We start from the raw sequence: 27,607 nt of genomic DNA on the forward strand, positions 1-27,607 counted from the left end.
GAGGACGTCGTAAAATTTTAGCAACGTCAATTTGTCGCGAGGGACTGGGTCTAGGACGCCACCACGTCCTGAAGTATTTATGATTTAACATAACTTTTGTAGGACATCATGTAGAAAGAAAATGGTCACGTGATTTAAAGACAAAATACTTATGAATTCCAGACGCAAAGATATACTTTGCAAATTTCAGAACATTACCATTGTTAATTTCTCTAGAAATGTATAGTTTCACCGTCTGAGAGTGGTGAAATTTGAAATTCGTAATAAATTTGCTATTTTGTAGAATAGTCCAGATTATGCCTCTTTTCCTATTCTAATTATCTTTAGATCGTCATTTACAAAAAGATGAACGACAAAAATGAAAAATCCTGTGTTGGAAAAGAGAATGGGCTAGAAGATGGCAACGAAAGATACGACAATGGATTAGAAAATGAAAGTATGGAAGATGGTGAAAATACTCAACCAATTCTAAATTTACCCATTCAAGAAACTCTTGCTGAAGAATTTTTGTTTGACCTGCTAGACTTTACAAGAGAAGATGGATGTGCGATGGAAATGCTGAACGAAGATTTGGTTTTAAATGTTCCATCAACGTTAGAAAAACTTTAAAGATTCGTCAACTTCAACGTAAAATGATTTATACTAAGAGAAATAAATCATGTACGTTTTATATTATAAATAAGTTTGTGTAAAACGCAAGAACTCAAGAAAATATTTTGTTTTAACCATTCAATAATGAATGGAAGAAAGGCATACTTTAGTCTTATGTACTAATGAACAATTTAAAATAATTTGTACGTTTTTGTAAATATCTTTCTTAATAATATTTATTTTTATTAATGTAATTATTAATCTTTATTGAATGGTAATTTTTTAGTGCTGTCATTTCATGCGTTATAAAATATAAACCACTAATATAAACTCATGCATTCCTATATAATTCCTATATAGTTTATAATACGCTCGGACGCTCCTCATTAATTTATCTTATTTCCTTTTTATTGTTGTAATTTATGTATCATATTATATTTATATAAACCCTGTATCACCTATTATTCACTCATACTGAAGATGGCATCATGAGATGTCAAAACATGTCTATTTTCAAAAAAGTTGTCGTTTATATTAAATGTGTCCTATATAATTGTTTCCATAGAAATTATTTATGATGCAAGTTTGCGTCGTGAGACATTGTCTTCACGATAAAATGGAAATTATTTATGATGTTAGTTTGCGTCGTGAGACATTGTCTTCACGATGAAATGGAAATTATTTATGATGCAAGTTTGCGTCGTGAGACATTGTCTTCACGATGAAATGGAAATTATTTATGATGCAAGTTTGCGTCGTGAGACATTGTCTTCACGATGAAATGGAAATTATTTATGATGCAAGTTTGCGTCGTGAGACATTGTCTTCACGATGAAATGGAAATTATTTATGATGCAAGTTTGCGTCGTGAGACATTGTCTTCACGATGAAATGGAAATTATTTATGATGCTAGTTTGCGTCGTGAGACATTGTCTTCACGATGAAATGGAAATTATTTATGATGCAAGTTTGCGTCGTGAGACATTGTCTTCACGATGAAATGGAAATTATTTATGATGGTAGTTTGCGTCGTGAGACATTGTCTTCACGATAAAATGGAAATTATTTATGATGCTAGTTTGCGTCGTGAGACATTGTCTTCACGATAAAATGGAAATTATTTATGATGCTAGTTTGCGTCGTGAGACATTGTCTTCACGATGAAATGGAAATTATTTATGATGCTAGTTTGAGTCGTGAGACATTGTCTTCACGATGAAATAGAAATTATTTATGATGCAAGTTTGAGTCGTGAGACGTTGTCTTCACGATGAAATGGAAATTATTTATGATGCAAGTTTGCGTCGTGAGACATTGTCTTCACGATGAAATGGAAATTATTTATGATGCTAGTTTGCATCGTGAGACGTTGTCTTCACGATGAAATGGAAATTATTTATGATGCAAGTTTGAGTCGTGAGACGTTGTCTTCACGATGAAATGGAAATTATTTATGATGCAAGTTTGCGTCGTGAGACATTGTCTTCACGATGAAATGGAAATTATTTATGATGCAAGTTTGCGTCGTGAGACATTGTCTTCACGATGAAATAGAAATTATTTATGATGCAAGTTTGAGTCGTGAGACGTTGTCTTCACGATGAAATGGAAATTATTTATGATGCAAGTTTGCGTCGTGAGACATTGTCTTCACGATGAAATAGAAATTATTTATGATGCAAGTTTGAGTCGTGAGACGTTGTCTTCACGATGAAATGGAAATTATTTATGATGCAAGTCGTGAGACATTGTCTTCACGATGAAATAGAAATTATTTATGATGCAGTTTGCGTCGTGAGACGTTGTCTTCACGATGAAATGGAAATTATTTATGATGCAGTTTGCGTCGTGAGACATTGTCTTCACGATGAAATGGAAATTATTTATGATGCAAGTTTGCGTCGTGAGACATTGTCTTCACGATGAAATGGAAATTATTTATGATGCAGTTTGCGTCGTGAGACATTGTCTTCACGATGAAATGGAAATTATTTATGATGCAAGTTTGCGTCGTGAGACGTTGTCTTCACGATGAAATGGAAATTATTTATGATGCAAGTTTGAGTCGTGAGACATTGTCTTCACGATGAAATAGAAATTATTTATGATGCAAGTTTGAGTCGTGAGACGTTGTCTTCACGATGAAATGGAAATTATTTATGATGCTAGTTTGCATCGTGAGACATTGTCTTCACGATGAAATGGAAATTATTTATGATGCTAGTTTGCGTCGTGAGACATTGTCTTCACGATGAAATGGAAATTATTTATGATGCAAGTTTGCGTCGTGAGACGTTGTCTTCACGATGAAATGGAAATTATTTATGATGCTAGTTTGCGTCGTGAGACGTTGTCTTCACGATGAAATGGAAATTATTTATGATGTAAGTTTGCGTCGTGAGACGTTGTCTTCACGATGAAATGGAAATTATTTATGATGCTAGTTTGCGTCGTGAGACATTGTCTTCACGATGAAATAGAAATTATTTATGATGCAAGTTTGCGTCGTGAGACGTTGTCTTCACGATGAAATGGAAATTATTTATGATGCAAGTTTGCGTCGTGAGACATTGTCTTCACGATGAAATGGAAATTATTTATGATGCAAGTTTGCGTCGTGAGACATTGTCTTCACGATGAAATGGAAATTATTTATGATGCAAGTTTGCGTCGTGAGACATTGTCTTCACGATGAAATGGAAATTATTTATGATGCAAGTTTGCGTCGTGAGACATTGTCTTCACGATGAAATGGAAATTATTTATGATGCAAGTTTGCGTCGTGAGACGTTGTCTTCACGATGAAATGGAAATTATTTATGATGCTAGTTTGCGTCGTGAGACATTGTCTTCACGATGAAATGGAAATTATTTATGATGCAAGTTTGCGTCGTGAGACGTTGTCTTCACGATGAAATGGAAATTATTTATGATGCAAGTTTGCGTCGTGAGACATTGTCTTCACGATGAAATGGAAATTATTTATGATGCAAGTTTGCGTCGTGAGACATTGTCTTCACGATGAAATGGAAATTATTTATGATGCAAGTTTGCGTCGTGAGACGTTGTCTTCACGATGAAATGGAAATTATTTATGATGCAAGTTTGCGTCGTGAGACATTGTCTTCACGATGAAATGGAAATTATTTATGATGCAGTTTGCGTCGTGAGACGTTGTCTTCACGATGAAATGGAAATTATTTATGATGCTAGTTTGCATCGTGAGACATTGTCTTCACGATGAAATGGAAATTATTTATGATGCTAGTTTGCGTCGTGAGACATTGTCTTCACGATGAAATGGAAATTATTTATGATGCAAGTTTGAGTCGTGAGACGTTGTCTTCACGATGAAATGGAAATTATTTATGATGCTAGTTTGAGTCGTGAGACGTTGTCTTCACGATGAAATGGAAATTATTTATGATGTAAGTTTGCGTCGTGAGACGTTGTCTTCACGATGAAATGGAAATTATTTATGATGCTAGTTTGCGTCGTGAGACATTGTCTTCACGATGAAATGGAAATTATTTATGATGCAAGTTTGCGTCGTGAGACGTTGTCTTCACGATGAAATGGAAATTATTTATGATGCAAGTTTGCGTCGTGAGACATTGTCTTCACGATGAAATGGAAATTATTTATGATGCAAGTTTGCGTCGTGAGACATTGTCTTCACGATGAAATGGAAATTATTTATGATGCTAGTTTGCGTCGTGAGACATTGTCTTCACGATGAAATGGAAATTATTTATGATGCTAGTTTGCGTCGTGAGACGTTGTCTTCACGATGAAATGGAAATTATTTATGATGCAAGTTTGCGTCGTGAGACATTGTCTTCACGATGAAATGGAAATTATTTATGATGTAAGTTTGCGTCGTGAGACATTGTCTTCACGATGAAATGGAAATTATTTATGATGTTAGTTTGCGTCGTGAGACATTGTCTTCACGATGAAATGGAAATTATTTATGATGTTAGTTTGCGTCGTGAGACATTGTCTTCACGATGAAATGGAAATTATTTATGATGCTAGTTTGCGTCGTGAGACGTTGTCTTCACGATGAAATGGAAATTATTTATGATGTAAGTTTGCGTCGTGAGACATTGTCTTCACGATGAAATGGAAATTATTTATGATGCAAGTTTGCGTCGTGAGACATTGTCTTCACGATGAAATGGAAATTATTTATGATGCAAGTTTGCGTCGTGAGACATTGTCTTCACGATGAAATGGAAATTATTTATGATGCTAGTTTGCGTCGTGAGACATTGTCTTCACGATGAAATGGAAATTATTTATGATGTTAGTTTGCGTCGTGAGACATTGTCTTCACGATGAAATGGAAATTATTTATGATGCAAGTTTGCGTCGTGAGACATTGTCTTCACGATGAAATGGAAATTATTTATGATGCTAGTTTGCATCGTGAGACATTGTCTTCACGATGAAATGGAAATTATTTATGATGCTAGTTTGCGTCGTGAGACGTTGTCTTCACGATGAAATGGAAATTATTTATGATGTAAGTTTGCGTCGTGAGACATTGTCTTCACGATGAAATGGAAATTATTTATGATGTTAGTTTGCGTCGTGAGACATTGTCTTCACGATGAAATGGAAATTATTTATGATGCTAGTTTGCGTCGTGAGACATTGTCTTCACGATGAAATGGAAATTATTTATGATGCAAGTTTGAGTCGTGAGACGTTGTCTTCACGATGAAATGGAAATTATTTATGATGCTAGTTTGCGTCGTGAGACATTGTCTTCACGATGAAATGGAAATTATTTATGATGCTAGTTTGCGTCGTGAGACATTGTCTTCACGATGAAATGGAAATTATTTATGATGCAGTTTGAGTCGTGAGACGTTGTCTTCACGATGAAATGGAAATTATTTATGATGCTAGTTTGCGTCGTGAGACATTGTCTTCACGATGAAATGGAAATTATTTATGATGCTAGTTTGCGTCGTGAGACATTGTCTTCACGATGAAATGGAAATTATTTATGATGCTAGTTTGCGTCGTGAGACATTGTCTTCACGATGAAATGGAAATTATTTATGATGCTAGTTTGCGTCGTGAGACATTGTCTTCACGATGAAATGGAAATTATTTATGATGCTAGTTTGCGTCGTGAGACATTGTCTTCACGATGAAATGGAAATTATTTATGATGCTAGTTTGCGTCGTGAGACGTTGTCTTCACGATGAAATGGAAATTATTTATGATGCAGTTTGCGTCGTGAGACGTTGTCTTCACGATGAAATGGAAATTATTTATGATGTAGTTTGCGTCGTGAGACATTGTCTTCACGATGAAATGGAAATTATTTATGATGTTAGTTTGCGTCGTGAGACATTGTCTTCACGATGAAATGGAAATTATTTATGATGTTAGTTTGCGTCGTGAGACATTGTCTTCACGATGAAATGGAAATTATTTATGATGCTAGTTTGCGTCGTGAGACGTTGTCTTCACGATGAAATGGAAATTATTTATGATGTAAGTTTGCGTCGTGAGACATTGTCTTCACGATGAAATGGAAATTATTTATGATGCAAGTTTGCGTCGTGAGACATTGTCTTCACGATGAAATGGAAATTATTTATGATGCAAGTTTGCGTCGTGAGACATTGTCTTCACGATGAAATGGAAATTATTTATGATGCAAGTTTGCGTCGTGAGACATTGTCTTCACGATGAAATGGAAATTATTTATGATGTTAGTTTGCGTCGTGAGACATTGTCTTCACGATGAAATGGAAATTATTTATGATGCAAGTTTGCGTCGTGAGACATTGTCTTCACGATGAAATGGAAATTATTTATGATGCTAGTTTGCATCGTGAGACATTGTCTTCACGATGAAATGGAAATTATTTATGATGCTAGTTTGCGTCGTGAGACGTTGTCTTCACGATGAAATGGAAATTATTTATGATGTAAGTTTGCGTCGTGAGACATTGTCTTCACGATGAAATGGAAATTATTTATGATGTTAGTTTGCGTCGTGAGACATTGTCTTCACGATGAAATGGAAATTATTTATGATGTTAGTTTGCGTCGTGAGACATTGTCTTCACGATGAAATGGAAATTATTTATGATGCTAGTTTGCGTCGTGAGACGTTGTCTTCACGATGAAATGGAAATTATTTATGATGAAGTTTGCGTCGTGAGACATTGTCTTCACGATGAAATGGAAATTATTTATGATGCAGTTTGCGTCGTGAGACATTGTCTTCACGATGAAATGGAAATTATTTATGATGCAAGTTTGCGTCGTGAGACATTGTCTTCACGATGAAATGGAAATTATTTATGATGCAGTTTGCGTCGTGAGACATTGTCTTCACGATGAAATGGAAATTATTTATGATGTTAGTTTGCGTCGTGAGACATTGTCTTCACGATGAAATGGAAATTATTTATGATGCAAGTTTGCGTCGTGAGACATTGTCTTCACGATGAAATGGAAATTATTTATGATGCAGTTTGCGTCGTGAGACATTGTCTTCACGATGAAATGGAAATTATTTATGATGCAGTTTGCGTCGTGAGACATTGTCTTCACGATGAAATAGAAATTATTTATGATGCTAGTTTTCGTCGTGAGACATTGTCTTCACGATGAAATGGAAATTATTTATGATGCAAGTTTGCGTCGTGAGACGTTGTCTTCACGATGAAATGGAAATTATTTATGATGCAAGTTTGAGTCGTGAGACATTGTCTTCACGATGAAATAGAAATTATTTATGATGCTAGTTTTCGTCGTGAGACATTGTCTTCACGATGAAATGGAAATTATTTATGATGCAAGTTTGCGTCGTGAGACATTGTCTTCACGATGAAATGGAAATTATTTATGATGCAAGTTTGCGTCGTGAGACGTTGTCTTCACGATGAAATGGAAATTATTTATGATGTAAGTTTGCGTCGTGAGACGTTGTCTTCACGATGAAATGGAAATTATTTATGATGCTAGTTTGCGTCGTGAGACATTGTCTTCACGATGAAATGGAAATTATTTATGATGCAGTTTGCGTCGTGAGACGTTGTCTTCACGATGAAATGGAAATTATTTATGATGCAGTTTGCGTCGTGAGACATTGTCTTCACGATGAAATGGAAATTATTTATGATGCTAGTTTGCGTCGTGAGACATTGTCTTCACGATGAAATGGAAATTATTTATGATGCAGTTTGCGTCGTGAGACATTGTCTTCACGATGAAATGGAAATTATTTATGATGGTAGTTTGCGTCGTGAGACATTGTCTTCACGATGAAATGGAAATTATTTATGATGCTAGTTTGCGTCGTGAGACATTGTCTTCACGATGAAATGGAAATTATTTATGATGCTAGTTTGCGTCGTGAGACATTGTCTTCACGATGAAATGGAAATTATTTATGATGCTAGTTTGAGTCGTGAGACATTGTCTTCACGATGAAATGGAAATTATTTATGATGCAGTTTGCGTCGTGAGACGTTGTCTTCACGATGAAATGGAAATTATTTATGATGCAGTTTGCGTCGTGAGACATTGTCTTCACGATGAAATGGAAATTATTTATGATGCTAGTTTGCGTCGTGAGACATTGTCTTCACGATGAAATGGAAATTATTTATGATGCAAGTTTGCGTCGTGAGACATTGTCTTCACGATGAAATGGAAATTATTTATGATGCAGTTTGCGTCGTGAGACATTGTCTTCACGATGAAATGGAAATTATTTATGATGCAGTTTGCGTCGTGAGACATTGTCTTCACGATGAAATGGAAATTATTTATGATGCAAGTTTGCGTCGTGAGACGTTGTCTTCACGATGAAATGGAAATTATTTATGATGCAGTTTGCGTCGTGAGACATTGTCTTCACGATGAAATGGAAATTATTTATGATGCAGTTTGCGTCGTGAGACATTGTCTTCACGATGAAATGGAAATTATTTATGATGCTAGTTTGCGTCGTGAGACATTGTCTTCACGATGAAATGGAAATTATTTATGATGCTAGTTTGCGTCGTGAGACATTGTCTTCACGATGAAATGGAAATTATTTATGATGCAGTTTGCGTCGTGAGACATTGTCTTCACGATGAAATGGAAATTATTTATGATGTAGTTTGCGTCGTGAGACATTGTCTTCACGATGAAATGGAAATTATTTATGATGCTAGTTTGCGTCGTGAGACATTGTCTTCACGATGAAATGGAAATTATTTATGATGTAGTTTGCGTCGTGAGACATTGTCTTCACGATGAAATGGAAATTATTTATGATGTTAGTTTGCGTCGTGAGACATTGTCTTCACGATGAAATGGAAATTATTTATGATGCTAGTTTGCGTCGTGAGACATTGTCTTCACGATGAAATGGAAATTATTTATGATGCTAGTTTGCGTCGTGAGACATTGTCTTCACGATGAAATGGAAATTATTTATGATGTAGTTTGCGTCGTGAGACATTGTCTTCACGATGAAATGGAAATTATTTATGATTATAGTTTGCGTCGTGAGACATTGTCTTCACGATGAAATGGAAATTATTTATGATGCAGTTTGCGTCGTGAGACATTGTCTTCACGATGAAATGGAAATTATTTATGATGCAGTTTGCGTCGTGAGACATTGTCTTCACGATGAAATGGAAATTATTTATGATGTTAGTTTGCGTCGTGAGACATTGTCTTCACGATGAAATGGAAATTATTTATGATGCAGTTTGCGTCGTGAGACATTGTCTTCACGATGAAATGGAAATTATTTATGATGCTAGTTTGCGTCGTGAGACATTGTCTTCACGATGAAATGGAAATTATTTATGATGCTAGTTTGCGTCGTGAGACATTGTCTTCACGATGAAATGGAAATTATTTATGATGCAGTTTGCGTCGTGAGACATTGTCTTCACGATGAAATGGAAATTATTTATGATGTTAGTTTGCGTCGTGAGACATTGTCTTCACGATGAAATGGAAATTATTTATGATGTTAGTTTGCGTCGTGAGACATTGTCTTCACGATGAAATGGAAATTATTTATGATGCTAGTTTGCGTCGTGAGACGTTGTCTTCACGATGAAATGGAAATTATTTATGATGTAAGTTTGCGTCGTGAGACATTGTCTTCACGATGAAATGGAAATTATTTATGATGCAGTTTGCGTCGTGAGACATTGTCTTCACGATGAAATGGAAATTATTTATGATGCAAGTTTGCGTCGTGAGACATTGTCTTCACGATGAAATGGAAATTATTTATGATGCAAGTTTGCGTCGTGAGACATTGTCTTCACGATGAAATGGAAATTATTTATGATGCTAGTTTGCGTCGTGAGACATTGTCTTCACGATGAAATGGAAATTATTTATGATGCAGTTTGCGTCGTGAGACATTGTCTTCACGATGAAATGGAAATTATTTATGATGCAAGTTTGCGTCGTGAGACATTGTCTTCACGATGAAATGGAAATTATTTATGATGCAGTTTGCGTCGTGAGACATTGTCTTCACGATGAAATGGAAATTATTTATGATGCTAGTTTGCGTCGTGAGACATTGTCTTCACGATGAAATGGAAATTATTTATGATGCAAGTTTGCGTCGTGAGACATTGTCTTCACGATGAAATGGAAATTATTTATGATGCAGTTTGCGTCGTGAGACATTGTCTTCACGATGAAATGGAAATTATTTATGATGCTAGTTTGCGTCGTGAGACATTGTCTTCACGATGAAATGGAAATTATTTATGATGCAGTTTGCGTCGTGAGACATTGTCTTCACGATGAAATGGAAATTATTTATGATGCAGTTTGCGTCGTGAGACATTGTCTTCACGATGAAATGGAAATTATTTATGATAGTTTGCGTCGTGAGACATTGTCTTCACGATGAAATGGAAATTATTTATGATGCTAGTTTGCGTCGTGAGACATTGTCTTCACGATGAAATGGAAATTATTTATGATGCAGTTTGCGTCGTGAGACATTGTCTTCACGATGAAATGGAAATTATTTATGATGCTAGTTTGCGTCGTGAGACATTGTCTTCACGATGAAATGGAAATTATTTATGATGCAAGTTTGCGTCGTGAGACATTGTCTTCACGATGAAATGGAAATTATTTATGATGCTAGTTTGCGTCGTGAGACATTGTCTTCACGATGAAATGGAAATTATTTATGATGCAGTTTGCGTCGTGAGACATTGTCTTCACGATGAAATGGAAATTATTTATGATGCAGTTTGCGTCGTGAGACATTGTCTTCACGATGAAATGGAAATTATTTATGATGCTAGTTTGCGTCGTGAGACATTGTCTTCACGATGAAATGGAAATTATTTATGATGCTAGTTTGCGTCGTGAGACATTGTCTTCACGATGAAATGGAAATTATTTATGATGCTAGTTTGCGTCGTGAGACATTGTCTTCACGATGAAATGGAAATTATTTATGATGCAAGTTTGCGTCGTGAGACATTGTCTTCACGATGAAATGGAAATTATTTATGATGCAGTTTGCGTCGTGAGACATTGTCTTCACGATGAAATGGAAATTATTTATGATGCTAGTTTGCGTCGTGAGACATTGTCTTCACGATGAAATGGAAATTATTTATGATGCAGTTTGCGTCGTGAGACATTGTCTTCACGATGAAATGGAAATTATTTATGATGCAAGTTTGCGTCGTGAGACATTGTCTTCACGATGAAATGGAAATTATTTATGATGCTAGTTTGCGTCGTGAGACATTGTCTTCACGATGAAATGGAAATTATTTATGATGCTAGTTTGCGTCGTGAGACATTGTCTTCACGATGAAATGGAAATTATTTATGATGCTAGTTTGCGTCGTGAGACATTGTCTTCACGATGAAATGGAAATTATTTATGATGCAAGTTTGCGTCGTGAGACATTGTCTTCACGATGAAATGGAAATTATTTATGATGCAGTTTGCGTCGTGAGACATTGTCTTCACGATGAAATGGAAATTATTTATGATGCAGTTTGCGTCGTGAGACATTGTCTTCACGATGAAATGGAAATTATTTATGATGCAGTTTGCGTCGTGAGACATTGTCTTCACGATGAAATGGAAATTATTTATGATGCTAGTTTGCGTCGTGAGACATTGTCTTCACGATGAAATGGAAATTATTTATGATGCAGTTTGCGTCGTGAGACATTGTCTTCACGATGAAATGGAAATTATTTATGATGCAAGTTTGCGTCGTGAGACATTGTCTTCACGATGAAATGGAAATTATTTATGATGCAAGTTTGCGTCGTGAGACATTGTCTTCACGATGAAATGGAAATTATTTATGATGCTAGTTTGCGTCGTGAGACATTGTCTTCACGATGAAATGGAAATTATTTATGATGCAAGTTTGCGTCGTGAGACATTGTCTTCACGATGAAATGGAAATTATTTATGATGCAAGTTTGCGTCGTGAGACATTGTCTTCACGATGAAATGGAAATTATTTATGATGCTAGTTTGCGTCGTGAGACATTGTCTTCACGATGAAATGGAAATTATTTATGATGCAAGTTTGCGTCGTGAGACATTGTCTTCACGATGAAATGGAAATTATTTATGATGCAAGTTTGCGTCGTGAGACATTGTCTTCACGATGAAATGGAAATTATTTATGATGCAGTTTGCGTCGTGAGACATTGTCTTCACGATGAAATGGAAATTATTTATGATGCTAGTTTGCGTCGTGAGACATTGTCTTCACGATGAAATGGAAATTATTTATGATGCAAGTTTGCGTCGTGAGACATTGTCTTCACGATGAAATGGAAATTATTTATGATGCTAGTTTGCGTCGTGAGACATTGTCTTCACGATGAAATGGAAATTATTTATGATGCAGTTTGCGTCGTGAGACATTGTCTTCACGATGAAATGGAAATTATTTATGATGCTAGTTTGCGTCGTGAGACATTGTCTTCACGATGAAATGGAAATTATTTATGATGCAAGTTTGCGTCGTGAGACATTGTCTTCACGATGAAATGGAAATTATTTATGATGCAGTTTGCGTCGTGAGACATTGTCTTCACGATGAAATGGAAATTATTTATGATGCTAGTTTGCGTCGTGAGACATTGTCTTCACGATGAAATGGAAATTATTTATGATGCTAGTTTGCGTCGTGAGACATTGTCTTCACGATGAAATGGAAATTATTTATGATGCTAGTTTGCGTCGTGAGACATTGTCTTCACGATGAAATGGAAATTATTTATGATGCAAGTTTGCGTCGTGAGACATTGTCTTCACGATGAAATGGAAATTATTTATGATGCAGTTTGCGTCGTGAGACATTGTCTTCACGATGAAATGGAAATTATTTATGATGCTAGTTTGCGTCGTGAGACATTGTCTTCACGATGAAATGGAAATTATTTATGATGCAGTTTGCGTCGTGAGACATTGTCTTCACGATGAAATGGAAATTATTTATGATGCAGTTTGCGTCGTGAGACATTGTCTTCACGATGAAATGGAAATTATTTATGATGCTAGTTTGCGTCGTGAGACATTGTCTTCACGATGAAATGGAAATTATTTATGATGCTAGTTTGCGTCGTGAGACATTGTCTTCACGATGAAATGGAAATTATTTATGATGCTAGTTTGCGTCGTGAGACATTGTCTTCACGATGAAATGGAAATTATTTATGATGCAAGTTTGCGTCGTGAGACATTGTCTTCACGATGAAATGGAAATTATTTATGATGCAAGTTTGCGTCGTGAGACATTGTCTTCACGATGAAATGGAAATTATTTATGATGCAGTTTGCGTCGTGAGACATTGTCTTCACGATGAAATGGAAATTATTTATGATGCTAGTTTGCGTCGTGAGACATTGTCTTCACGATGAAATGGAAATTATTTATGATGCAAGTTTGCGTCGTGAGACATTGTCTTCACGATGAAATGGAAATTATTTATGATAGTTTGCGTCGTGAGACATTGTCTTCACGATGAAATGGAAATTATTTATGATGCAGTTTGCGTCGTGAGACATTGTCTTCACGATGAAATGGAAATTATTTATGATGCTAGTTTGCGTCGTGAGACATTGTCTTCACGATGAAATGGAAATTATTTATGATGCAGTTTGCGTCGTGAGACATTGTCTTCACGATGAAATGGAAATTATTTATGATGCAGTTTGCGTCGTGAGACATTGTCTTCACGATGAAATGGAAATTATTTATGATGCTAGTTTGCGTCGTGAGACATTGTCTTCACGATGAAATGGAAATTATTTATGATGCAAGTTTGCGTCGTGAGACATTGTCTTCACGATGAAATGGAAATTATTTATGATGCAGTTTGCGTCGTGAGACATTGTCTTCACGATGAAATGGAAATTATTTATGATGCAAGTTTGCGTCGTGAGACATTGTCTTCACGATGAAATGGAAATTATTTATGATGCTAGTTTGCGTCGTGAGACATTGTCTTCACGATGAAATGGAAATTATTTATGATGCAAGTTTGCGTCGTGAGACATTGTCTTCACGATGAAATGGAAATTATTTATGATGCTAGTTTGCGTCGTGAGACATTGTCTTCACGATGAAATGGAAATTATTTATGATGCAGTTTGCGTCGTGAGACATTGTCTTCACGATGAAATGGAAATTATTTATGATGCTAGTTTGCGTCGTGAGACATTGTCTTCACGATGAAATGGAAATTATTTATGATGCTAGTTTGCGTCGTGAGACATTGTCTTCACGATGAAATGGAAATTATTATGAAGTTTGCGTCGTGAGACATTGTCTTCACGATGAAATGGAAATTATTTATGATGCTAGTTTGCGTCGTGAGACATTGTCTTCACGATGAAATGGAAATTATTTATGATGCTAGTTTGCGTCGTGAGACATTGTCTTCACGATGAAATGGAAATTATTTATGATGCTAGTTTGCGTCGTGAGACATTGTCTTCACGATGAAATGGAAATTATTTATGATGCTAGTTTGCGTCGTGAGACATTGTCTTCACGATGAAATGGAAATTATTTATGATGCTAGTTTGCGTCGTGAGACATTGTCTTCACGATGAAATGGAAATTATTTATGATGCTAGTTTGCGTCGTGAGACATTGTCTTCACGATGAAATGGAAATTATTTATGATGCTAGTTTGCGTCGTGAGACATTGTCTTCACGATGAAATGGAAATTATTTATGATGCAGTTTGCGTCGTGAGACATTGTCTTCACGATGAAATGGAAATTATTTATGATGCAGTTTGCGTCGTGAGACATTGTCTTCACGATGAAATGGAAATTATTTATGATGCAAGTTTGCGTCGTGAGACATTGTCTTCACGATGAAATGGAAATTATTTATGATGCTAGTTTGCGTCGTGAGACATTGTCTTCACGATGAAATGGAAATTATTTATGATGCTAGTTTGCGTCGTGAGACATTGTCTTCACGATGAAATGGAAATTATTTATGATGCAAGTTTGCGTCGTGAGACATTGTCTTCACGATGAAATGGAAATTATTTATGATGCAGTTTGCGTCGTGAGACATTGTCTTCACGATGAAATGGAAATTATTTATGATGCTAGTTTGCGTCGTGAGACATTGTCTTCACGATGAAATGGAAATTATTTATGATGCAGTTTGCGTCGTGAGACATTGTCTTCACGATGAAATGGAAATTATTTATGATGCAGTTTGCGTCGTGAGACATTGTCTTCACGATGAAATGGAAATTATTTATGATGCTAGTTTGCGTCGTGAGACATTGTCTTCACGATGAAATGGAAATTATTTATGATGCAGTTTGCGTCGTGAGACATTGTCTTCACGATGAAATGGAAATTATTTATGATGCAAGTTTGCGTCGTGAGACATTGTCTTCACGATGAAATGGAAATTATTTATGATGCAGTTTGCGTCGTGAGACATTGTCTTCACGATGAAATGGAAATTATTTATGATGCTAGTTTGCGTCGTGAGACATTGTCTTCACGATGAAATGGAAATTATTTATGATGCAAGTTTGCGTCGTGAGACATTGTCTTCACGATGAAATGGAAATTATTTATGATGCTAGTTTGCGTCGTGAGACATTGTCTTCACGATGAAATGGAAATTATTTATGAAGTTTGCGTCGTGAGACATTGTCTTCACGATGAAATGGAAATTATTTATGATGCTAGTTTGCGTCGTGAGACATTGTCTTCACGATGAAATGGAAATTATTTATGATGCAAGTTTGCGTCGTGAGACATTGTCTTCACGATGAAATGGAAATTATTTATGATGCAGTTTGCGTCGTGAGACATTGTCTTCACGATGAAATGGAAATTATTTATGATAGTTTGCGTCGTGAGACATTGTCTTCACGATGAAATGGAAATTATTTATGATGCTAGTTTGCGTCGTGAGACATTGTCTTCACGATGAAATGGAAATTATTTATGATGCTAGTTTGCGTCGTGAGACATTGTCTTCACGATGAAATGGAAATTATTTATGATGCAAGTTTGCGTCGTGAGACGTTGTCTTCACGATGAAATGGAAATTATTTATGATGCAGTTTGCGTCGTGAGACATTGTCTTCACGATGAAATGGAAATTATTTATGATGCTAGTTTGCGTCGTGAGACATTGTCTTCACGATGAAATGGAAATTATTTATGATGCAGTTTGCGTCGTGAGACATTGTCTTCACGATGAAATGGAAATTATTTATGATGCAGTTTGCGTCGTGAGACGTTGTCTTCACGATGAAATGGAAATTATTTATGATGCTAGTTTGCGTCGTGAGACATTGTCTTCACGATGAAATGGAAATTATTTATGATGCTAGTTTGCGTCGTGAGACATTGTCTTCACGATGAAATGGAAATTATTTATGATGCTAGTTTGCGTCGTGAGACGTTGTCTTCACGATGAAATGGAAATTATTTATGATGCAGTTTGCGTCGTGAGACGTTGTCTTCACGATGAAATGGAAATTATTTATGATGCAGTTTGCGTCGTGAGACATTGTCTTCACGATGAAATGGAAATTATTTATGATGCAGTTTGCGTCGTGAGACATTGTCTTCACGATGAAATGGAAATTATTTATGAAGTTTGCGTCGTGAGACATTGTCTTCACGATGAAATGGAAATTATTTATGATGTTAGTTTGACATTGTCTTCACGATGAAATGGAAATTATTTATGATGCAGTTTGCGTCGTGAGACATTGTCTTCACGATGAAATGGAAATTATTTATGATGCAAGTTTGCGTCGTGAGACATTGTCTTCACGATGAAATGGAAATTATTTATGATGCAGTTTGCGTCGTGAGACATTGTCTTCACGATGAAATGGAAATTATTTATGATGCAGTTTGCGTCGTGAGACATTGTCTTCACGATGAAATGGAAATTATTTATGATGCAGTTTGCGTCGTGAGACATTGTCTTCACGATGAAATGGAAATTATTTATGATGCAGTTTGCGTCGTGAGACATTGTCTTCACGATGAAATGGAAATTATTTATGATGTTAGTTTGCGTCGTGAGACATTGTCTTCACGATGAAATGGAAATTATTTATGATGCAGTTTGCGTCGTGAGACATTGTCTTCACGATGAAATGGAAATTATTTATGATGCAAGTTTGCGTCGTGAGACATTGTCTTCACGATGAAATGGAAATTATTTATGATGCTAGTTTGCGTCGTGAGACATTGTCTTCACGATGAAATGGAAATTATTTATGATGCAAGTTTGCGTCGTGAGACGTTGTCTTCACGATGAAATGGAAATTATTTATGATGCAGTTTGCGTCGTGAGACATTGTCTTCACGATGAAATGGAAATTATTTATGATGCTAGTTTGCGTCGTGAGACATTGTCTTCACGATGAAATGGAAATTATTTATGATGCAGTTTGCGTCGTGAGACATTGTCTTCACGATGAAATGGAAATTATTTATGATGCAGTTTGCGTCGTGAGACATTGTCTTCACGATGAAATGGAAATTATTTATGATGCAAGTTTGCGTCGTGAGACATTGTCTTCACGATGAAATGGAAATTATTTATGATGCTAGTTTGCGTCGTGAGACATTGTCTTCACGATGAAATGGAAATTATTTATGATGCAGTTTGCGTCGTGAGACATTGTCTTCACGATGAAATAGAAATTATTTATGATGCAAGTTTGCGTCGTGAGACGTTGTCTTCACGATGAAATGGAAATTATTTATGATGCTAGTTTGCGTCGTGAGACATTGTCTTCACGATGAAATAGAAATTATTTATGATGCAAGTTTGCGTCGTGAGACATTGTCTTCACGATGAAATAGAAATTATTTATGATGCAAGTTTGCGTCGTGAGACATTGTCTTCACGATGAAATGGAAATTATTTATGATGCTAGTTTGAGTCGTGAGACGTTGTCTTCACGATGAAATGGAAATTATTTATGATGCTAGTTTGCGTCGTGAGACATTGTCTTCACGATGAAATGGAAATTATTTATGATGTTAGTTTGCGTCGTGAGACGTTGTCTTCACGATGAAATGGAAATTATTTATGATGCAAGTTTGAGTCGTGAGACGTTGTCTTCACGATGAAATGGAAATTATTTATGATGCAGTTTGCGTCGTGAGACGTTGTCTTCACGATGAAATGGAAATTATTTATGATGCTAGTTTGCGTCGTGAGACATTGTCTTCACGATGAAATGGAAATTATTTATGATGCAGTTTGCGTCGTGAGACATTGTCTTCACGATGAAATGGAAATTATTTATGATGCAGTTTGCGTCGTGAGACATTGTCTTCACGATGAAATGGAAATTATTTATGATGCTAGTTTGCGTCGTGAGACATTGTCTTCACGATGAAATGGAAATTATTTATGATGCTAGTTTGCGTCGTGAGACGTTGTCTTCACGATGAAATGGAAATTATTTATGATGCTAGTTTGCGTCGTGAGACATTGTCTTCACGATGAAATGGAAATTATTTATGATGCTAGTTTGCGTCGTGAGACATTGTCTTCACGATGAAATGGAAATTATTTATGATGCAGTTTGCGTCGTGAGACGTTGTCTTCACGATGAAATGGAAATTATTTATGATGCAGTTTGCGTCGTGAGACGTTGTCTTCACGATGAAATGGAAATTATTTATGATGCTAGTTTGCGTCGTGAGACATTGTCTTCACGATGAAATGGAAATTATTTATGATGCTAGTTTGCGTCGTGAGACATTGTCTTCACGATGAAATGGAAATTATTTATGATGCTAGTTTGCGTCGTGAGACGTTGTCTTCACGATGAAATGGAAATTATTTATGATGCTAGTTTGCGTCGTGAGACATTGTCTTCACGATGAAATGGAAATTATTTATGATGCAGTTTGCGTCGTGAGACGTTGTCTTCACGATGAAATGGAAATTATTTATGATGCTAGTTTGCGTCGTGAGACATTGTCTTCACGATGAAATGGAAATTATTTATGATGCTAGTTTGCGTCGTGAGACATTGTCTTCACGATGAAATGGAAATTATTTATGATGCTAGTTTGCGTCGTGAGACGTTGTCTTCACGATGAAATGGAAATTATTTATGATGCTAGTTTGCGTCGTGAGACATTGTCTTCACGATGAAATGGAAATTATTTATGATGCTAGTTTGCGTCGTGAGACGTTGTCTTCACGATGAAATGGAAATTATTTATGATGCTAGTTTGCGTCGTGAGACGTTGTCTTCACGATGAAATGGAAATTATTTATGATGCTAGTTTGCGTCGTGAGACGTTGTCTTCACGATGAAATGGAAATTATTTATGATGCTAGTTTGCGTCGTGAGACGTTGTCTTCACGATGAAATGGAAATTATTTATGATGCTAGTTTGCGTCGTGAGACATTGTCTTCACGATGAAATGGAAATTATTTATGATGCTAGTTTGCGTCGTGAGACATTGTCTTCACGATGAAATGGAAATTATTTATGATGTTAGTTTGCGTCGTGAGACATTGTCTTCACGATGAAATGGAAATTATTTATGATGCAAGTTTGAGTCGTGAGACGTTGTCTTCACGATGAAATGGAAATTATTTATGATGCAAGTTTGCGTCGTGAGACGTTGTCTTCACGATGAAATGGAAATTATTTATGATGCTAGTTTGCGTCGTGAGACATTGTCTTCACGATGAAATGGAAATTATTTATGATGCTAGTTTGCGTCGTGAGACATTGTCTTCACGATGAAATGGAAATTATTTATGATGCAAGTTTGCGTCGTGAGACGTTGTCTTCACGATGAAATGGAAATTATTTATGATGCAAGTTTGCGTCGTGAGACATTGTCTTCACGATGAAATAGAAATTATTTATGATGCTAGTTTTCGTCGTGAGACATTGTCTTCACGATGAAATGGAAATTATTTATGATGCAAGTTTGCGTCGTGAGACGTTGTCTTCACGATGAAATGGAAATTATTTATGATGCAAGTTTGCGTCGTGAGACATTGTCTTCACGATGAAATAGAAATTATTTATGATGCTAGTTTCGTCGTGAGACATTGTCTTCACGATGAAATGGAAATTATTTATGATGCAAGTTTGCGTCGTGAGACATTGTCTTCACGATGAAATGGAAATTATTTATGATGCTAGTTTTCGTCGTGAGACATTGTCTTCACGATGAAATGGAAATTATTTATGATGCAAGTTTGCGTCGTGAGACATTGTCTTCACGATGAAATGGAAATTATTTATGATGCTAGTTTGCGTCGTGAGACATTGTCTTCACGATGAAATGGAAATTATTTATGATGCAAGTTTATGTCGTGAGACGTTGTCTTCACGATGAAATGGAAATTATTTATGATGCAAGTTTGCGTCGTGAGACATTGTCTTCACGATGAAATGGAAATTATTTATGATGCAGTTTGCGTCGTGAGACATTGTCTTCACGATGAAATGGAAATTATTTATGATGCTAGTTTGCGTCGTGAGACATTGTCTTCACGATGAAATGGAAATTATTTATGATGCTAGTTTGCGTCGTGAGACGTTGTCTTCACGATGAAATGGAAATTATTTATGATGCAAGTTTGAGTCGTGAGACATTGTCTTCACGATGAAATAGAAATTATTTATGATGCAAGTTTGCGTCGTGAGACGTTGTCTTCACGATGAAATGGAAATTATTTATGATGCTAGTTTGCGTCGTGAGACGTTGTCTTCACGATGAAATGGAAATTATTTATGATGCTAGTTTGCGTCGTGAGACATTGTCTTCACGATGAAATGGAAATTATTTATGATGCTAGTTTGCGTCGTGAGACGTTGTCTTCACGATGAAATGGAAATTATTTATGATGCTAGTTTGCGTGAGACATTGTCTTCACGATGAAATGGAAATTATTTATGATGCTAGTTTGCGTCGTGAGATGGAAATTGTCTATCACGATGCGTGGAAATTATTGATGATGGATTATGATGTTTGCGTCGTGAGACGTTGTCTTCACGATGAAATGGAAATTATTTTGCGTCGTGAGACGTTGTCTTCACGATGAAATGGAAATTATTTATGATGCTAGTTTGCGTCGTGAGACATTGTCTTCACGATGAAATGGAAATTATTTATGATGCTAGTTTGCGTCGTGAGACGTTGTCTTCACGATGAAATGGAAATTATTTATGATGCTAGTTTGCGTCGTGAGACGTTGTCTTCACGATGAAATGGAAATTATTTATGATGCTAGTTTGCGTCGTGAGACGTTGTCTTCACGATGAAATGGAAATTATTTATGATGCAGTTTGCGTCGTGAGACGTTGTCTTCACGATGAAATGGAAATTATTTATGATGCTAGTTTGCGTCGTGAGACATTGTCTTCACGATGAAATGGAAATTATTTATGATGCAAGTTTGCGTCGTGAGACATTGTCTTCACGATGAAATGGAAATTATTTATGATGCAAGTTTGCGTCGTGAGACATTGTCTTCACGATGAAATGGAAATTATTTATGATGCAAGTTTGCGTCGTGAGACGTTGTCTTCACGATGAAATGGAAATTATTTATGATGCAGTTTTCGTCGTGAGACATTGTCTTCACGATGAAATGGAAATTATTTATGATGTTTGCGTCGTGAGACGTTGTCTTCACGATGAAATGGAAATTATTTATGATGCAAGTTTGCGTCGTGAGACATTGTCTTCACGATGAAATGGAAATTATTTATGATGCAAGTTTGCGTCGTGAGACATTGTCTTCACGATGAAATGGAAATTATTTATGATGCAAGTTTGCGTCGTGAGACATTGTCTTCACGATGAAATGGAAATTATTTATGATGCAAGTTTGCGTCGTGAGACATTGTCTTCACGATGAAATGGAAATTATTTATGATGCAAGTTTGCGTCGTGAGACGTTGTCTTCACGATGAAATGGAAATTATTTATGAAAGTTTGAGTCGAGACATTGTCTTCATTTAGATTTGCTATGGGTTTACGTGAACAGATGCATTTATGTCTTCACGATCACGATGAAATGGAAATTATTTATGATGCAAGTTTGCGTCGTGAGACGTTGTCTTCACGATGAAATGGAAATTATTTATGATGCAAGTTTGAGTCGTGAGACATTGTCTTCACGATGAAATAGAAATTATTTATGATGCTAGTTTTCGTCGTGAGACATTGTCTTCACGATGAAATGGAAATTATTTATGATGCAAGTTTGCGTCGTGAGACATTGTCTTCACGATGAAATGGAAATTATTTATGATGCAAGTTTGCGTCGTGAGACATTGTCTTCACGATGAAATAGAAATTATTTATGATGCTAGTTTGCGTCGTGAGACATTGTCTTCACGATGAAATGGAAATTATTTATGATGCAAGTTTGAGTCGTGAGACGTTGTCTTCACGATGAAATGGAAATTATTTATGATGCAAGTTTGCGTCGTGAGACATTGTCTTCACGATGAAATGGAAATTATTTATGATGCAAGTTTGCGTCGTGAGACATTGTCTTCACGATGAAATAGAAATTATTTATGATGCAAGTTTGCGTCGTGAGACATTGTCTTCACGATGAAATGGAAATTATTTATGATGCAAGTTTGAGTCGTGAGACATTGTCTTCACGATGAAATGGAAATTATTTATGATGCAAGTTTGCGTCGTGAGACATTGTCTTCACGATGAAATAGAAATTATTTATGATGCAAGTTTGCGTCGTGAGACATTGTCTTCACGATGAAATGGAAATTATTTATGATGCAAGTTTGCGTCGTGAGACATTGTCTTCACGATGAAATGGAAATTATTTATGATGCAAGTTTGCGTCGTGAGACATTGTCTTCACGATGAAATGGAAATTATTTATGATGCAAGTTTGCGTCGTGAGACATTGTCTTCACGATGAAATGGAAATTATTTATGATGCTAGTTTGCGTCGTGAGACATTGTCTTCACGATGAAATGGAAATTATTTATGATGCAAGTTTGCGTCGTGAGACATTGTCTTCACGATGAAATGGAAATTATTTATGATGCTAGTTTGCGTCGTGAGACATTGTCTTCACGATGAAATCGACTGAGTGAAATTTTTTAATTTTAGCAAACCATCCACACTACCAATTATTCATTTTTCCATTGCCAAGTTTACAAATCCTTTAGTATTTACTGCCAGTTGTAGATTCGATAAAAACAGAATGTTTTGAAATACTTTTTGTAAGGGCTCTTATAGTGATTTCTATTTTATTTTTTCCTATCACAAGTTTCCAATTATTGTGATGACGACTAAGAGCTTTTGTTTTGTGAATTAGTTTAGCCTTCTCTCCATTTATTTCAAATTAACAGCCTTGGCTGTTAAAATCTGGGAAGAAAAACACGTGACCTAAGTCTCTAATATGTATTGAATATTTATATATAGTCAATGGTGCGATATATTTATAGTCTTTGTTATTGCGAATTGTGAAGTTGAGATTCAGTGTTTATTTGTTGCTTTGAATTGTATTCAGGGCTACAAGATTTCGACAATGACTTCAAGAAAGCATTGCTACAATGGATTAAAACATGCAAAACAACATATGATATTATTTTTCATTTTATTCGGCGTACTTTCTGGATTTTTACTTGGTGCTTTATTTTATGGCAATGTTCAGTCGTCCATAGATCCAACACCGAAGGAATATGCAATGTACGTGTCTTTTCTTGGTGAGATTTGGGTGAGAGCATTAAGACTTTCGGTTCTTCCTTTGATTGTATCCAGCCTGCTTTTGGCAGTCGCTGAATTGGAGTCAAAACAGAGCGGAAAATTGGGAAGAAGAACATTGCTGTATTGTCTTATGACTACAATGTTTGGGGAGTAATTTGTTTATTTGCATTTAACCTGGAAATGTTAACGTGAAAGAACCAGAACCAAACGAAGAAAAAGTTGAACCAATACCTTCTGTGCTTGACGTAATAAGGTTTGTGCAAATATTGATAAATTTACTGAGTTTGCGCCCAGCTTTCGCGTTCACTGCAAAAATCTTCTTATACGTATAAGTTATATTTCTATCAGTTAACGACAATGCTTTTTATTTTTTTTAAAGGCAACTTTATTTATTATAACGTAAATGTTACGTTGGCAAAACTGTGCAAGTGTACGAGATTTTCGAGCGCATACAGAAGTCGCGTTATCGCAATATTCACTAGATTCTTAATCTTCTATTTGTGACAAACTTCCTTAAGTCCAAGAGGTGGCTATGACTTTTTATACATTATTATATTCATATTTGACACTTTTTTACTATGCCATACGAAGCACAACTACCAAAGTGATAAACGCCACAAGATCGTAATGCTATGTTATAGAATACCCGTCCACTCACTATCTACTTATATAATATGCCTTGTTCTTTATACTTTGTTCTTTATTTTGACCATTAAATGATACTAAATGATACTTGATAAATAATAATTGAGAACTAAACGATATTTTAGTTTAACTTAAGCCTGTAAGGGTGCCTTTAAAAATGGACGGGTATTTTATAATCGCTCCGAGATCTTAAATGGATAAGTTAATCTGAAACAAAACCTTTACAACAATGACATTGAAATATAAAAATTGCAATAAACCTTCCACACTCTACTCATCACACACTCAATTTCACATCTCTTTGAGACAGTGAGTGGAAGGTTTATTGAAATTTTTGAATTTCAAAGTCATTGTTCTAAAGGCTGTTCTGTTCTGTTCTGGTGCCATGCATGATGCATGCTTGGGCTACCATGTCTCTCCAACGTTGACGGTTACGAGCACAGGCAAAGATTTCTGCAGTGTTGGCGATTCCGGTAACTTTCTTAACTCTGTCCAAATACGTTATGCGTTGACGGCCTCGTGCTCTTTTCCCTTCGATTTTTCCTTGCAGCGCAACACATTCCAGGCCTTCCTTCCGAACTACGTGGCCAAGAAAACGAAGTTGTCTCTCGATTATTACGGAGAGTAGTTCTCTCTTCACACCGGCTCTTCTCATAACCTCTTCATTTGAGACGTGATCAATAAATGACACTTTCAACATCCTTCTCAAAAACCACATTTCTGCTGCTTCTATGTTTTAGAATAACTTATCCATTTCAAATCGTTTTATTTCACAACTTTTAACCTTTTAATAACAAAATCATTGTTAAGTGATTATTGCTGTCATTAGATTGTTTCATTGCTAAACAGTTGATCTCTAAACAAGTTAATTATGACGGCCAATTTTTATAACATTGACCGCAAGACGTAAAATTGGCCGTTTGACTGTAAATCATGATTTTAATCTTCCTTGCCGTAATATTTCGCATTTTAGGCTCTTGTCCACTGCTCACTGCGAAATTTAACTGTGAAGTGTTAAGTAAAGAAAAGGTTGATGAATGCTATGTAGCTGATCTTCAAAGTACGTAAAATGTCTTATGAGATATTTTTGCCTATAGAAAATTTTACTATGTTAAATTTTAGCGACGAAGTTCACTTTACATATCTGTGAATATCAACCATATTTATAGCACACTAACTTGTAAGAACGTATTCTTTGGAGACAATGATTATCTCGTTATTATTATCCCTGGAAAACACGTTTTATTGAGCTGGTGGCTCATGACTTGTGTATTCTAATTTCTAAAGCAAAGTTCAATATTTATAATTTCTTCACAAACACGACACGAAACGGACATTACACGCGACAATAGAAAACTGCATAGTCAATTTAGTCAAGTAGGACTTTTGCTTACCCAGGGCAGGCTACACTGAAGATTTTTTTGTGACAGAGTTTTCTGTAATTTTCCTCTAAAACAATTATATTGTTTCTTCATTCATATGATGGGTATGTTAAGGGACTTCCCCTTGCAGAGGAAGCATATCGGATGAAGTGACTGTTGCATTATGGGTATTTTGCATGGGTGAAAAAAAAGAAAAAAAGAAAAAAGTTTCCTAAATACACCATGCTGCGTCTTGTTCCGTTATAAAGTAAACAAACATATCTTGTTCCGTTGTTGTTCAACATTGTGGAATGGCAGTCATCGTGGTTGTTGCATTGCACTGGTGTGTCATGTAGCTGTGGCAGAATGAATGATTTAAGTTCTTAAAGTTGGTCAACTGTATTTACATTCGATTTTATACAAAGTAAGGAAAGGAGCGAAAACGGTGAAAAAATCCAGAGCTAACTCTAATCAAATACGGACGAGAAAAAAGATATAGAAAAAAATCGCTAGAGCTTGAAGAAGGTACATCAAGACGAAAAAAATAATTCCCGTTCACAAAAACGTTCCAGAGAGTGTTGCAGAGGATCAAGGAATGGAACCTGGAGCAGAACGTCAGACTGAATATTTAATATTTTTACTCGTACTTTTATATTGGGAACTTCTTATTGAATTGTATGATTTAAATTTTCCTTCAATTCCTGATGAACTATAAATATCTATAATTTGTACAAGTGTGCCGTGAACATAATGATAATTGAAATATTAACTAATTAGAACAAATGTACTTTTCGATGTCGTATTTTCTATTTTTAAAACGCCCACTTATCTATTTGATTACCTCAGAGCCCTCTATTTTTAAGAGTTGGGACATCTATTGTTATCCGTTTTATTGGGCAATATTGATCACCTGATCAATTTCCGCTATTTTGGTTCCTAGTTTTGAAATTTGAGCTTGTGTTTATATAGCAATTGCTGCTAGTAATACAGTATTTTGAGATAATATTGCGTTTTTTTATGAATAAGTTTGTAATAACTGATTGTTGACGGCTACTAAATGTCATTAAATATCGCCAGAATCGAGGATTACGAAAAAAATGAAAGAAATGCCTTTACGTCGAACTTACAAAATTTGATTGCGTATGGTGATTGTTGTGCTGAACTGCTTTTGATATAAGGTTCAATTAACTGACTCAAGTAGAGAATTCTACTTCGAGTAGTGAGTATTTTTGGTAATGAATTCTACGAATGTACCCTACTTCTGTAGCTCAGAGTAGAACATTACTTCTTTTCTAGACTTGTCAATTATATTTTAATTGTAGGTTTTGGTTTATAAGATCACAGAGGCATATCTCCATAATTTCAGCTGTTTGGGCTTTTTAATGTATATTACAAATGTTGCTGCCTTTCTCATATATATTAAAATATTGCTGGCTTTCTGATATATATTTGGGTGCTGCTAGCTTTTGATCTTTATATTTCACTGTCAATACAAGGCATAGAATTTGAACAAATGGGCTGAGCCCCCTCCAACACACCCCTGTATGATCAATAAACACATACAGACGTTGTGTCATTCCTCAACCCATATATTTAACTCTTTGCTAAATTAAAGATTGGATCAGACTCATATGCTGTATAAAAGACTACAAACAGTAGCATTTATAGCAAACAGACTGTTCTTCAACAACAGAAATGTTTCATATTATTATGGAGTTCATTGGGATAACCTGGGTTCGGAAA

The 27,607-nt window shown here is 35.7% G+C and overlaps 1 protein-coding gene across 1 annotated transcript in view; it reads left to right on the forward strand.

The window, feature by feature from the left end:
- LOC124448104 overlaps positions 1–27,607 on the forward strand; it is a 59,642-nt gene that overhangs the window by 22,913 nt on the left and 9,122 nt on the right. The gene's annotated exons all lie outside the window — the stretch shown is intronic.

This window comes from Xenia sp. Carnegie-2017, unplaced genomic scaffold, assembly GCF_021976095.1.
Source record: "Xenia sp. Carnegie-2017 unplaced genomic scaffold, XeniaSp_v1 HiC_scaffold_23, whole genome shotgun sequence".
NCBI classification, from domain to species: Eukaryota; Metazoa; Cnidaria; class Anthozoa; order Malacalcyonacea; family Xeniidae; genus Xenia; species Xenia sp. Carnegie-2017.